Source organism: Ambystoma mexicanum, chromosome 6q (genome assembly GCF_040938575.1).
Source record: "Ambystoma mexicanum isolate Mex_15411 chromosome 6q, UKY_AmexF1_1, whole genome shotgun sequence".
NCBI lineage: Eukaryota > Metazoa > Chordata > Amphibia > Caudata > Ambystomatidae > Ambystoma > Ambystoma mexicanum.
Window position 1 is genome coordinate 1,377,556,788 of NC_090937.1, and position 13,353 is coordinate 1,377,570,140.

Here is a 13,353-nt window from a genome sequence, read left to right on the forward strand (position 1 = left end):
TATATTGTGAGTACCTAGCAGAACCGTGCAGAACCAATCTCTTAGTTAAGATAATCTAATCCAAACTATTTTAACCTAAGTAGAACTGCCTCCTAGAAATCGTGTCATCTGTCATTTTTAAAGCTGCACAACTGTCACCTGTCAATTCTGCAGCTGCAAGCTGTCACCTGTCATTTTGAGTTTACTTTAAATCCGAAAAACTACCTTTATTTAATCGTCCGTATCTCTGGAACCGTTTGGGCTAGGAATGAAATCTAGGCTTTCCAACGAACCTAGAACCGTCTTCCTACTCCCTATACTTTCCCCGTAATCGCGAGACACGCACTCGCGAAATTTACCGCGATTTGCGATTTGGCCCGATTTCTTCATCTGTAGAAATCAGCAGCTTTGTGCTTCTCTTTGCTAAAATTCGTTTGCAATCTGCTAATCATTCATAGAGTATTGTTAAAGTGAGCCTGAACTAATATAAAGTAGGCATCACCTACCCTGAACTTCTAGAGGGAATTAAAAGCAATTTTAGCACCTTTTAAGTTCCTTGCAAACCACATTAAAGTAATTTGCCTGTGTTTAAAACTCATCCCTGTTTTCTCTAAGCTTGCTGGGGGAACTGGAACTGTGTATTGCATTATAAAGTGTGATTTGTGGGATTCTTGAAGACTGTGTGCTCTCCTTCCATTTTTTGTATTGCATAGGGGGGGAGTGAATTGGCAAAAGAAAAAGGGATCATATTACCTTTTGCTAAAATCATAACAAGTTATTTCTGTACTGCATTCTATTCCACCTTGCATTTCCTTGAAACCATCAAGCATTGTCAGCTGCCTCATCCTCTACACTACTCCTAAGTAACCAAATCAGTGTACCCCTGTAACATTATCCATTGTTGATCACGGTCGTATTCTGAAGTGTGATATAAGTTATCAATTTATTTATAAAGTGTGATAGATACACATTGTTGAATTGTCCAAATAAACCTTTTAAATTTGCAAAACAAACCTACTTCTTGGCTCAGTGGGGTCAGAGGGATTCTAAGAGGGGGGTGTTATACAAGGGTTGTCATCCAGAGTACTGAACTGGATATAAAAATACATCAATAAGGGTTTTCCTCAGCATCCCAGACTAGGCATTGACTTAGCTGTAGTGTTGATTGAACACCACTCATTTCCCCCCTTATTATTAGCACCTTGAGACTCTTGGGTAAGTGTAAATCCGACAACACAATAGAAATAATAATTTAGAATTTATATAGGCTACACATCCTTAGGCTTCTGAGCCTGCGCATTATTACCCACGGTGCCGGGTGCTCATTTATTGACCTCGGAAGGTTGAAAGGCCGAGTTTGCCTCTGCCGGGATTCGAACCTGTGTCAGCAGGCTCTGCACAGATGTCAAACCAAGCGCTCTACTTGCTGTACTATTGGAGTGGCTTGGAACTGGTGTTTTGTGTTGATTGAGTCATTTGGCTTGCTCTCTCTCGTGCTGAAGCTTGGCAAATGTCTAGTAAGATGCAACACATACAGGCGTAGTTCCCTGCTCAAAAAAGGATGAAGAACATCTTAGTAATATCTTAGCAGACCTCTGAGCTATTTCCTGAGTTCACAGATCTCCCCTCAGCAGGCATAGACATGGATTTCGTCACCGAAAAAGCCTTTGAGAGAGTCAAGCGGAAGTTCCTGTGAGAAGCACTCGGTTGGTCAGGATTTTGGATGCAGATTCATCCCAATACTCTAACATTATATACAGCATGACCAGAGCAGAACTAATCACACATGGACAAGAACCTACAAATGCCCCCAGGGCAAGGGAACTAAGAAGCAATGTCCCCACATATGTGTTCTATGCATAGAACCGCTTAGTATTCTTGACAGGCGCAGACTTCAGGGGAGTTGCTAGGTCTGGAAAAGACCAGAGGCTAAGCTGATGTCGGAACTGTTGGGACTGGGGGCTAGCTAGTCTTTTGGCTGTAGTTCCTGAGATTCTATCCGGGGCTACAACCAAAAGATCAGGGGCTATAGCCCCCTTAGCCCCCCCCTAGCAACGCCCCTGGGCGCAGTCCTGATAACACCATGAGACAGCCGTCAGAAAAGCTGCAATTTGGTTTGTGCCCTAGCCTTAGCGTTAGCAGATGATGAAATCAATCCACTGACAAATTATCACAGTGCATCAGTAGCTAGAAAACAAAACATAATTACATTGGAAATCAGCAAGCTATTTCCATTCACAAAACCATTCAGTGGAAAGTCTGACAGTCCCAATCAGCTCCTGGGATTCTGTGCGCTAGAAAGAAGAAATACACTAATGCTGTAATGGGAAAAGGGGCAGCAGGAGGGGTAAACAATGACTGCTGGGGTTTCCACATATCGAGAAAGGGGCATACACTTTAATAACACAACTAATGGCAGAAACAAGGTGGATAACCAGATCATTTAAAAGTGGTGATACAGGGTAACATAAATCCATGTTATACCAAGAATATTAATATCAGGGCGATGTGAAGATCTGCTTCAGATAATGGTTGCAGCAAGTGTTCCATGCTTAATTTGCGCAGTGCAATAGTAACACTGTAAAGTGAGCAGTGCAGGATTAATACTTGCAGTGCTCGGTATTATTAAAGAGGCAGCGAGTGCTTGCTGCAGGTTAAGTGCGGAACAAAGCAGGCTGCTCTTTGCTGACTACCATTGCATCCTGGCTTCAAGTAGTGAGAGGACTGTGGGGCAAACAAGCTGAAAAGTTAGTGCTAGACAATATATATTTTTCTTTGGTGTTTGTGGGAAGTGGAACTGCTCATTTCTTTATAATATTTTAAATACATTTTCCAACCAAATCCAAATCACTCATATACTTTGGTTAAGAAGTTAATGAGGTGCTAACACTCGAACTGGCAAGGCAATTATCCCACTAAGAGCCCGCCACCGAAGCTAACGCCCCCGAGCCAATAGAGTGTGCCCTAACAACGGCAGAAGCACGTCTGGCACCAGCATGGACGACCCGACATGCTGTGTGTTATCACAATTAGAACGGGAGCTGTCAAGAACACACGGGAGCTATAGGTTGCTTTTAAACAAAAAATAAAAATGAAACTCATCTTGGTTATCTGCGCTGTCACACCTCTCAGCTGAAGTCATCTTCAGTGTTGTTTACGTTAAAGTAACTAACACGAAAAACGGACTTCAAGTTACAGTAGAGGCATAGCAAATAACTATCGTAAGTTGTACTTGTCCGGTGGAGGCTAGCAGAGATTATTATGGTGTCGGTGGCTTCAGGACACAATGACAAACAAAGGCAGCGAAGGGCACGCAGCTTTCAGGCTGCTCTAAAAGTGGGTGGCACTAGCATTCCGAGAAGCCCGATGGGCTGTGCACTAGCCCAGGGCCCTAACTGCCTTTTCTAATTTCACAAATGTGCCACATGGTGGTGCCAGGAAGCACTGTTCTTTATTGCAAATCTCCATAGTTATGGCCCAAGAGATCAGGCTTACTTAGTAACTGTGCTGTGTGCCAACCTTCCTTGGCACCAATGCATCTAAAATCTGACAATAAACATGTGCATGCTGCCTAGAACATAATTATGTAGCCAAACCAACATATGATAGCCCAAAACCAGTGGATACCCGAAAAGCAGTCCACCACACTGCAGCACGTCTTATTACGGGAGCACAGAAATGTTTCTGAATCACCCCCATCGTACGCAAACTACATTGGCTGCCACTACAAGGAAGGATACTGTCCAAAACTGTATGTGTCATCTACAAAGCAGTCATGAGTAGCACACCAGCGTCCCTGGTGGCTAAGGTCGACATATATGGTGGCACATGCTCCTCGCGCAGCAAATCGACCGCAAGCAGCCTTTCTCTTGTCATGCACCCACCCTCTGAAACTCGATACCAGTATCAGCTCGGAATGCCACCACAATTCTCAAAATGTTGCAAATCTGTCAAACATGGCTCTTTCAACAACAGCTGACCAAGGAATAGATCCAATGAACGTATATACCTATGCAAAGACCTCGACTCACAGTACTGCACTTCTGTTAAAAGATGCCAGCCCAAATGATGGTTACTCACACTCTGTAATGGTAGCCTTTCTCACTGACATCTTCACTCTGAAGTGTATAAAGATGGATTGCACTTTCAAAACTTACCTTAATAGAAGATGCTGTAGCTCTAAAAAACGTTCACATTATCCAATGCATGCTTAAAGCTTTAAGATAAATAAAAAACAAGATTTCTGAGTCAGAGTCCTTAGGGCAGACACCACACTGTGTGATGGAGTGTCCATTGCTTTATACCAGACAGTGCTCTTAGTAGTTTCATAAGAGTGCATTCATTAAAGTGTGCATGTGGTATTTACAGACTCATCCATGAAAGGCAGGTTAACAAGTACTTAGAAACACGCCCTGGCCTTATCTCTCTTTAAGGATCTTGTATTAAAAAACAACACACCTCGTTTAATAACCTGCAAATATTTCCAAATGCAGCCTCCTAATAGATGCTCAGGAGCAAGTCTTCTTCAGTGTTGATGCAATGAAATCAAAGAGTCTCTCTCATGATGACAATCACTGCTCTTATCATGCACACATCAAGTATGGCAATGACTACTGCAGCAAAGTGCTACTGCCTAAGTTAAATGTTATGTTATGTTAAAGGTTCTTATACCACGCACTGTTGCTATCTGTGTGCTTTCTTGGCACTCTGGCGGATCTGTAAAGCAAGGGGGCGTAAGTTAGTAGGACTGAGCGGGAGAAATATCAAGAAAGCTGTGATGTGTTGTTGGTAGCTTCATTCCAGGGGTGATGTGTCCTCTGTGCCTCGCAATCCATCTGTCTTAAGGGGAATCAGCGGTTGGTTGGACCTGGTCCTCTGAAGATTGTAAGATATAGATGTCTAGGTCATCGTCATCATATTTGTCTTGGGTGAATTGGTCATACTGTGAATATGCATCACCCTGTTGTGGAGGATCATTGATGTATAAACGATCTGATGTGTCTTGACCATGGCTTCACATAGCTAGAGGAAGCAGTGTTTGAGAGTGTTTGATGCATCTAAACTCTGCGTTTTAGCAGGAGGTTCCCCTTCCTCTTGTGGGTCTGAAAATTGGTGAGGGTGCCTGTTCATGAAGTCCACAAAACATGAAATACTTTGTATTGTCTTTTCAAATGTTTCTCTTGTCCACTGTTTTTCTGAAATGTTTTAAACGTAATTGTGGCATGTTTTATGTACTGGAACCTTGTGTTGAGTCATTTGACTTTGGCTCTTGTTCTTCGGCCTGTGTCTGTATTGGGTTTCCTCAGCCTCTCTTTAGAAATCTTGTCATGTAGTGATCGCGACTTTGGGATATAGGTACCCAGTCATGAACCATACAAACAAATTCTCCAAACAAACCAGGATCCATAGTCAAGAACACTTCCATAACCAGCGTGTCCATGCTTTGTACCTCGCTGAGACACCAGTGAAAAACGTTTTTCACTCAACTCTTTTAGTACGTTTTAAAAATGTATTTCTGCTTTTTTTTAATAATATCATTTGATGAGGGTGGACAAGGTCAGGGCCCTGAATATATTGCATTGGAAAGCAACATACTTGACCCATTTTATCAACATAATCATCAGGCCCAAATGGCTTACAGACTCAAACATTTCGAGATGTGTATTTGTGCATGAGGGTTCATGCAACATTGTCAGCCTTTGCACAACGCGTGTTTCTACTGCCTTGTTTGATTACGTGCTACCTGACGGTATGTTTTGAGCCTTGTCCTCAGGATGGACCGGGGCAAAGGCAACTGGCAGGAGTTAAGCAAAAAGGGGCCACATACTGAATGGTTGCTTAGCGATTTGATGCAGTTTGTGTACCACTGCTCTTCATGCTGTTACTACATAACGTGCACCTTCCACCAGTATGGTGTGTTCTTTTTTCCAGTTGTCTCAGCAAGGTGTAGAAGTTGTTTTGAATATAGAACCTGTTTTGTTTGGTGCCAATTCAGAGACACTATAGCCAGAGTGACACAATTGCTGTTTAAAGCGTGGTAAAGTTGTAATGGTGCTAGTATGCACTTGTGAAGGGCTATCAGCAGAACGGTACTGCGGTTCATCCTGGCTAAAATCAGAGTGCACTGCTATGCAAATGTTGTGCATGGCAATACGTGTGCCTATCTATGCCAGCACAATAGCTCAGTGAAGTAAACACGTGCTTCAGAGATCTATATGAAACCCACAGTGACAGGTTCACATCACGACAGAAGTTATTCACCCCTTCCCTTCATACTCCTGAGGTTGAGAGATTCAGTAGAATTAATGTATGTAATAACACCATCTAATATTAAAGCTCCTAGAAGTGGGAGGTTCCAGCATGATGCACTATATGAACAAGTGTCATTTACTTTCAGAGACGTTGTTCTTAAAATGTGTCCTTTTTACTTTGTGGTCGTTCCAGGTGGAGTGTATTGCCAAAGAGGTGGCCAAGGAACCAGTGAGCGATGGATCAGGTAACCTGTCAATGTAATTGGACAATCTTTAAGGTGAAAAATCATAGGATTGTAATTTCAGGTAGTGTCATTAATTCATGTTCATTACTTGTGCCATTTTTAGGTTACAGAAATGCTAACAGTATGGCTGTACTGACAACACTGCAATTCTCACATTTCTTCCCAGTGTCTCCTAAGACCCACACAGATAAATTACATTTAAATCCATGTAATGATGGTTAACGTATATTTCGACTCCCTCTAAAAGTATTGTTTTGCACTTTTTGAGGACAGTCACGATAACCACTATTAGTAACCCGCGAGAGCGAAGCAGAATGCAACAAGCATTCTGATTGCCTCTCGCCAAGTCCCTATCCGGCTGAGAATCCCTCTGTCGGGATTCCACGGCCTTTGTCCCCGGCAGGGGGCGTGGCTGCCCCTCAGCCAATGAGGAGGCTCAAAGCAGGACCATCCCCGCTCCGAGCCTCCCCGCGGCTGAGAGGCTGCCTTCGCCCCCCGCCGGGGACTCGGGAAAGTCTTTATTTATTTTTTTTTTTAAATCCTTTTCCTCCCTCCCAACCCACACACCCCCCCAACTTACCTTCTTGGTCCTACGTCCCCGCTCCGGGCCTCCGGCTGGAGGCTTCCCTCGTCCCCCGCCGGGGACGCAGGTACATTTTTTTAAATTTTTGTTTTCCCGTCCCACTCCCGCCCTCCCAACCCCACTTACCTTCTTTTTGATCCTTTTTTCGGGAGGGGAGGCGTTGGGAACACTTGTGTTCCCAGCATGTCTGCTCCCGATGGCCTCCATGGAAAGGGAAAACGGACTCTGTTTTCCCTTTCATGGCGGCGGCCATTTTCTTTTTTCTTTTTTTTCGCCCGAAACGCCGCAGCGCCGAAACACCGCAGCGTTTCGGGACAACAAAAAACTTTTAGTGCCCCGGTCACGCAAATTTTGCGGGCCGGGGTACTAATAGCAATAGAACCCTCACATCGGGGGCATTACCGACTCTGGTAATGCCCCGGGGCCTTCGGTAAGGCCCTCGCTTCGCTCGGGTCCTTACCTATGAGTCGGTAATGCCCCCGACGCTCGGGTTCTATTGCCTAATTAGAAACCTCCCTCAATCAAAAATTACCATTCAGAAGGTTACACTTAGAGAATGATTTGCGTCAATTAGAACCGAGTCGCAATACTGTGAGACATTATGCCCTCACTCTCTTTCCAATCTCCTCTAAGCCAGTGACTTCCTGCAGCCAGTCTTACTCCTCTATATCAGGTCTGTTTTTATAAACATCTTCATCATTATTGTATGTACTGCAGAACAGTCCTCAACCTAGGATGGAATCATAGCCCCTTACATAAATTATACATTGAAAGGCAAATAGAATAAATACAACAATATTACAAACATTAAAACACAAACATCAAGAAAACTAATGTCTCGTGGTTGACACCCTATAGGCACTCATGCAATGTGGGTGGTCAGCACTACAGCTGGAACATCAAAGTCTGGTCTGAGGATGTCAAAGCATATCCGGGCTGCAAATGGCATGCTTAATGCCCAGGCCGTAAACTGTTAGCCACTAACGGCAAGTTGAACTCTGTTACAAACAAATTAGATGCCTGTTGTATCACTGGAACTGGTACTGTTGGTAGTAATGCTACTACTGGTATTAATGCAACTGATACTGTTGGGAGAGGAGTACCTTGTGGAAAAAAACGAAAATAAATATTAACTGCAATACTGGCTCTGCAGACTGTGCTTCCTCTCTTTCACTGATGCCACTTTCAGTGTCAAATAATAAAGGTATTTCACTTATAGGAGAACAACTTAAGTAAGAAATATGCTTACAAATGTGTTTACAAACTTAAAATGGATGTAAAGAATGTTCAGTTGGGGAGTCGACAGAAGATAAGACCTTAGAAAAATGGCACAGCATTTCATGTTTCTAAAAACATTATTCCCCCTTTAAGTTTCCTGATAAAACCTCCACAAAGCCAGATGAACTGACGCTATGACCACAATTCTTACCAGGATCCGACACATCCACCAAAGAGCCCCAATGGATTAGGCATGAATGAGAGGTTATTGGAGATATTTAAGAGGTGATCCAGACGATGCTTCAAGATGTAGTTGTGTATACGTTCTTCAGGACCACGACTGTACGAGTAGTTAGCACTCTGAGTTTAGAAAATGCTCAATTGCATTCTTTTGGTAATTTAACACATTTAGAAAATGGTATGGATCTCTGACACGTTCGTTTCCTTTCTAACAAAACACATGTATTGCCTGAAAGGGAATTACTAAGACAACTGTCATATGCAACAAAAAAGCTGCATTGGGTGAAGAAAAATCTCTGATCAAATGGGAGGCACAAAGGATTGGAGTGGAGGACGGCATTGAAGACTAAAAAGTAGAATAAGGCAAAGGCTCCACAACGGGACAGTGTAAACACTAAAATGGGAGGGCACAGCATAGCGTCACACACGGGGCATAGGAGGACAGTGTACAGGCTCCAAAGGGGATAGTGCCTCAGCTCCAAAAGGAACAGCGCACAAGCTCAGATAGAAACGGCAGCACACTAGAGCAAAGGGGGAATGGTGCACAGACTCAAGAGAGGGAAGGGAGCACAGAATGAGACAGGAGAAAGTGAAGAAGCTCAGACGGGTGACACACACACAGGCGACAGGGCACAGGCTGAGAAGGGCGGGGCAACACACATACTCAGATGGTTGGCAGTGCAAAGACTCAGAAGAGGATAGTGCACTGGCTCTGAACAGGATCAGTGTAGAGGCTCTGAATGGCAACATGGCATAGGCCCAGTAGGGATTATAGAATTACTGTGCCGTGTTCACTGTGCCCCCCCAAAAATGTCAACTTTATTTTACTTTTACCCCTTTTACCCACATACATATGTGGGGGGATGGGTATAGTATATAATGCATGTTGGAGGCCAGCTGAGAGAGTGCTCTGTGTTTACACTGGACTGGCACAGCTCCTCCATTATGGGCAAAGCTACTGATGTGTTAGTGCCCCATCCCCCATAATGGACAAGATGCTGCTGCAAGAAGATGTTGTCTAATGAACAGGACAAAGGATTCAAGGTAGACTGCAGGCATCAGTGGAAAAAACAAAGCTGCTTGCTAAACTAGTGTACTCCTGAATGAGTGAGATACTCATGCTATCTTTCAGAATGGGGAAGTAACTGGGTATTGAGCTTTCTTCAGTGAAGGTGAGGTATGACACGCAGCTTGAGATTAACAGCCACCATCTGCTCTGGCTTGCCTGATATGAAGAGCATCACTTATGTACATTTTTCTGCCATTGAGATATAGCAGCTTTTCTTCCTTGCTTAAGGGTTCAGATGATACAGCTGGTGTGACTGTCTAGGTTGAGAAAGAACTGCTCAACAGCATTGCCGCAACAGTGAAAGATGTTTATGCATGCGGTGAGATGCCAGTTACACCTTTTAAGAATGTCTAAGCTTACACCAGATGTCTACTTTTAGCTGGCCATCTGTATTTTTCTCAAGATTAACTAAAAGCTGTAAATAAAGTGACCTGGATTTTCTAAGAAGTGTCTCATGGTTGATCTGTGCCTGGACTACATCAGCATGTCTAAAATTACAACACAGGCTGTGCCATGTGGGTATTTCATGAATCTTTTGAACTTCTGCTAGGAAATTGTAGTGGGGCAATTATTGACTAGAGAGCATGATCAGTCTCTGCCCTCCTGCCTTCCTCAGAAGAAACAACATTATAAAATAAGAAAGGACACATTTGAAACTGCACTTTAAATTCTCCTAGAAATGCAGCTGGCACAAAGAATAGTTAGTTTTGCCACACAAGTAGGGGACAGATAAGGCATATGCTTGCACAATTAGTGTGTTTTAAAATAAAATAGATTAGGTGACAAGAAGGCGTATACCCAAGATAGGGACTCACTACACAAGTAGGGCAGGAAATTGTAAGGCAGACAAGGTTGCTGATACCCATAGATAGGGAGAAATATAATGTGACAGGTATGCACCAGGACTCGGTAGACAGCAAAATAAATGCAAAATAAATGTGACCTGCAGAGGAAAACACGTGACAAGCAGCTGCCATTTTAAAACTGCACCAAACACAGCAGAGAATTAAACTCTGCAGCTTTAAGAAAAGGCCCCAGTTAAACACGCTATTTGAACAAATACATTTAATTCAGGGAAATACTGTGGTAGCTGGACATTGCTGCTTCCAAGGAATGTGTAAACTTTGTAGGTGAGCTTTGTAGGGGAGGGTTACATGGTGGAACAAGATACCATTATGTGCATCCAGCTATCAAGGTAAATTAAGTTACGATGACACAGCGGACCATTTCAAGTCTATGGGATGGACTGAACATCTGAGGAAGTTCATAAGTAGTTGGCAGATTAAAGTCTCTGTGATTGGCTAGGCGTGACAGAGAAACGTGATGCAACTAAAAAGACAAGTAATTACCGCATACATTGTGAAAGCAGAATGATTCAGAATAATAGTTATTAATAAATGTGTCAACACCAGTATGGGGCGGTTGCAAGAACAGGTCCTTGAGACTCGAGACATCATGGTGGGGACAATATGGACTGTTTCATTTAATTAAGAACAAAGACAATATGCTTGTCTTCTCCTCCCATCTACCTAAAACATGTCATCATGCAACCAGTTCATGGAGAGTGTGACCGCGTGCTAACCGATGAGCACATGTCTTTTTTCACTGCAGAAGTAATTTAGAGTCTACTAATAATATTTAAGCATGATGAGGCAGCACATTTTTATGGAATGGTTTGCGGGTGGGATCTTAGATAAGAATTGTCCAATGATTAGATGTGGACATATAGAATTATATATGTAGTTTGGTGGAGGGAGCCAATGAGCAGGAGTGATCGTTTTTCATAACTGTGACATCAAAATGCCTATAAAACCTGCTGTTTCTGTTGAGTAGTGGAGAAATACTTGAGTGAGATTGGTTTACCTCGCATTTGGCATACCACAATCACTGTGTGTTGTCGCTATACCAGTTAGAGGGCTATTTAGATTTTGGCCTCTGCTTTTCATCTGATAGCAGAGTTGGGTTGGAGGTTGTGGACGTTGGGGTGCCCTGCCCCCTCCCTTTAGGACAGCAGATCAGTCAGGAGAGCAGATTTCTTTGTTGGTTGTGCACAATTTAACAGGACGGACAGCAGGGGCCGACTTTGGAGTGGAACCCTACCTGGTCAACCACCACCCGCTGGAAGCAATGACTAGGTCCCTTTTTCTATGAGTCAACAACAATATGTCCAGCCATATAGTTGGTTGCCTAGTGTTAAAACACTACACTATGTTTCTTTGTACACATTGCACATTTAGGCCAACCACCAATGATCATATGGTTCTGCAAATTACTAAGCTTGATTATGTTTTTTATATGTTTTGTCTGTTAATTTCCTCTTAAGCATTTGCTACTTTTTCCTTGATGCATTTGTTGAACAAAATGAATGTGCTTTGATTTATATGTACACAAAAAACAAAAAAATGTCATGCTAAACTTAACGCAGAAACTTACTCTGCACCTTCTAACACTGGCTAAATAAAAAGCTACAGTATAACCTTTAGGGCTTAACTGCTCGTCTTTTCTATTGTGTATGAGAGTTAGCTTAATGAAATGGCTTCTGTCATACCAAGCATGCTGAATAACTCAGCCTTTACAAAAATGTATATGTAAAGTGACCAAAAGTAAGTGGTAGGACGCCATCCCTTTTGTTTCAAGGATTATTGTTAGGGAGAATTCTCTATTTAGGCTGAATTTCCTAAACTAGTGAGTCCCCAGCAGCTTTGCTGGATTTCTGGAGTTTGTTTTTTTCCATCCTGCCAAGAGTGAGACTCTTTTCCTCCCACTCTTGGACATGAATGTGTGTAATTCCTTTAAATGTCAATGTGTTCTATGGGCTATGGGGTCTTTTACTCCATAGGGTCTCATACGTTTTTCTATGTGTGTTACACTGCACCCTACGTGCCGTAACACTGGGGCGTCCTAGCGGACCTCCACCATAGACTCCATACCCGGGGACTGACTACTGTCTCCCCAGGCATGTAAAGTCACCATTGGCTTTACTAGACCTACATTAACTAACAGAACTAGTACAAACCATCTTATTGTGGACGTGCTAGTAGGGGTAATTGGATTACTCCTGGGTCTGTTACTCGAGGGGGCACTGTCCCGTCCCCCTCGTCGAGTTTTGGCTGGTGGCAGTGGAAACTACTTGTTATGTTCGACCCCGAACATAACCCTATGGGATTCGTCCCATTGTTGGAGATTGATACTTTTCCTCGTTAATCTCTAACGTACCACCGGTCTACTCATCTTAAATAAGTTTATCGGATGGTATTTTCAGCCAGAACTCGGTTTTTAAAATGGCGTCTGTGTTCGTCTCTGTGACTCCTAAACCAAAGGTTGAGCCCTTTGTTCCACTTTTGGCGAGCCTCTGTACAGAGACCCTCCAAAGTGGTGCCATTCTGTCTGGGTTACCACAGGGGTGTGGGAGCGGGTTTAGGCACCCTGGACCGAGTTGCCTTGCCAACTCCGGTCGCACTCTGGAGTGATTGGCCCAAGTGGTGAGCCTCCCCGCTCACCACTTAGCGAGTGTTGATTGACAGCTAGGCTGAATGAATGGGGGTTTTCTGCATAAAAGCAGGGCTTTTGGGACTGGATCTTCAGAAGTCGCCACAGGACCTAAGAATCCGACGAGGGTAACGCTGAGCCGACCTGCCCGACGACACCTCCGGTGGAGCCCCGCGGAACCGACTCACCACTTCCCGACGACAGAGGAGATCTCCCTGCCGGAGAGTCTTTGCCCCTGACTGGTGGGAACAACCAGTCCCCTTTGCTTTTTCTTCGCCT

General features: G+C 43.6%; 1 protein-coding gene across 12 annotated transcripts in view; it reads right to left on the minus strand.

Annotated features, from left to right (window-relative positions):
- The window catches only part of ABLIM2 (actin binding LIM protein family member 2), a 1,607,463-nt gene that overhangs the window by 966,255 nt on the left and 627,855 nt on the right, over positions 1–13,353 (minus strand). The window lies entirely within an intron of this gene.